This window comes from Meleagris gallopavo, chromosome 17 (genome assembly GCF_000146605.3).
Source record: "Meleagris gallopavo isolate NT-WF06-2002-E0010 breed Aviagen turkey brand Nicholas breeding stock chromosome 17, Turkey_5.1, whole genome shotgun sequence".
Lineage (NCBI taxonomy): Eukaryota > Metazoa > Chordata > Aves > Galliformes > Phasianidae > Meleagris > Meleagris gallopavo.
The window spans coordinates 8974139-8976415 of NC_015027.2; positions in this window are offsets into that span (position 1 = coordinate 8974139).

Sequence of the window (2277 nt, forward strand, 5' to 3'; positions counted from 1 at the left end):
CAAAAAAACGACAAAAAAAAAAAAAGTGCCAAAAAATGTACTAAGCATTTCATTTCCCTTCATACATGTCTGTTTTTATAAGAACAATGTGAAAATTGCTGGGATTAAATATTTTTGAACATGATCAAGTACTTCCGTGGGAAGCTGTAGTGTTCGGTGTAACCTTAATACAACTTGTGCTGTGTTTTTAAAAGCCTGAAGTCACTCTGCAGCGCTCGGAGCTGCCGAAAGGCAGTGGCGTGGCCTCGTTGTGCTGTAGCAATGGGAGTGGGTTGGGGCTGGGCACAGCGCTCACCTTGTTGCATGGTGATGATGCCCCAGGGGCCGGATCCTGCTCTGGTGCAGCACTGCATTGTCACCAGCAGCCTGTGTCCAAGCGACAGAGTGGTGATGGCTCCCTGCAGGGACAAGCTCTGAGCCATAAGGCCATGTGTGGCCACTCTGTCATAGCCCAGTTGGCTGGCAGCACCCGTGGGACCCCCTGAAACCTCTGCCTTGGTACTCCTGGAACCCTTCTGAAACCCTCTTTGGACCTCTGGGAATCCTGGGACCTTGCTGAGACCCTTCCTGGGATCCCAATGGGGCCTCTGGGAAAGTTAAGACTCCCCTGGGACCCCTCCTTGAGACTTCTGGTACCCTGCAGGGACCTTCCTTGGACTACCAGTACCCTTCGGACCTTGCTGAGACCCCTCCTGGGATCCTTGTGGGACCTCTGAGGATGCTGGGACCTTCCTTGGACCCCTTCTGGGACCCCTAGGACCCTGCCGGGATCTTCCTTGGACTACCAGGACCCCTGGGACCTTGCTGAGGCCCCTTCTGGGATCCCACTGGGACATCTGGGAAAGCTGGGACCCCCGTGGGACTCTTCCTTGAGACTCCTGGAACCCTGCAGGGACCTTCCTTGAACTTCTAGGACCTCTGAGACCTTGCTGAGACCCCCTCTGGGAGCCCGATGGGAACCTGCTGAGTCCTCTAGGAATGCTGGGACTCCCCATGGGCTCCCGCTGGGCGATGTGCAGAAGGGCAGGGGGAGCAGCTGCCTGGGTTCTCTGGCAGGGGAGGGGGACGGAGACAGATGATACCCTGTGCTGAGGGATCTGAGCCCTCCCATGCATCCATGCAGCTCCACACGCAGTCCAATGACATCACCACATGCTCTGAAAAACGCTCTTTTAAAAAAGGTGATGATGTGCCACAAGCTAATAGCTTCATTTAGTAGCTGTCAGGCTAATGCACGGAAGGGTGAAGGAGCCAAAGCTCTGATGCAGAGCACTCCCCGGGGTGGAAGCTTGGGTTATTTTTGGACAGAGATGGCAAGAGAATGAAAATGAAAGGGGAAAAAAAAAAAAGAAAAAAAAACAACAGAAAAAGAACCTCGATGGTGCTGCTTCTCCTCAATGACGTAAAGCAGGAGCCAATCTCTGGCCTTCTGCTGTATGCCACGGCTCGAGCTCCGTCTGGGCGCAGCAGCTGTGCCCTCCCCAGCATCCCTCTGTACAGAGGATGCTCCTAGAGCAGGCAGGCTTCCACGTGGCCATCCCGTGGGCCGGGGCCTTCCCAGAGCACTGGGTATGTTCTCAGCAGGAGCTGAGAGGGTTGGGGCAGCAGGCCGTCCCCTCCTCTCCCCCCTCTCAGAGCTCTCCTAGCTGGGGGAAATCTCCCTCACAAACTGGTTGCAGCACGAAGAGGAGGTGGGGAGGAAAACGGCAAGCAAGCAGGAAGCGGAAAGTCTTAAGACAAACTGTTTCTCCCCCAACACTTAAGAGTCTGTAAGGGACACCTCCGATGTCCTCCTCTACAGCCGACCCGCAGAGCTACTCTCTTCCATAGGGCTAAAGTGTGGAAACGTTCAAGTTCCGTTTAGGAAAGGAACTTTTGGGGAGGAGCTGCGCCGACCCGCTCGGGCTGGATGGAGCAGCTTAAAGGCGTGCTCCGCTGGGCAGCACCGACAGCGGTCCCGTTGTCACTTACAGTTAGGAGGAGGGACGCTCCTAACCGCAGGGGCAGAGCTGGCTGTGAGCCCCGAGGACCGCGCACCCCCCCGGGCCCCGTGTCCCCAGTGTGCCGCAACCCAGCACCCCCTGCACCCCAGGCTGCCCACATCCCGGACACCCACATCTTCGGGGAGCAGCGGCTCCTGCGGCTCGCCTGACGCCTCCCCAGCGTCCCCAGCGTCCCCGGCATTCCCTCCACCCGAGATGCCCACATCCCTGGAGCTTCACACCGCTGCATCTCCGAGCGCCTGCCCTTCTGCGGTGCATGCACGATCCCTGGGGC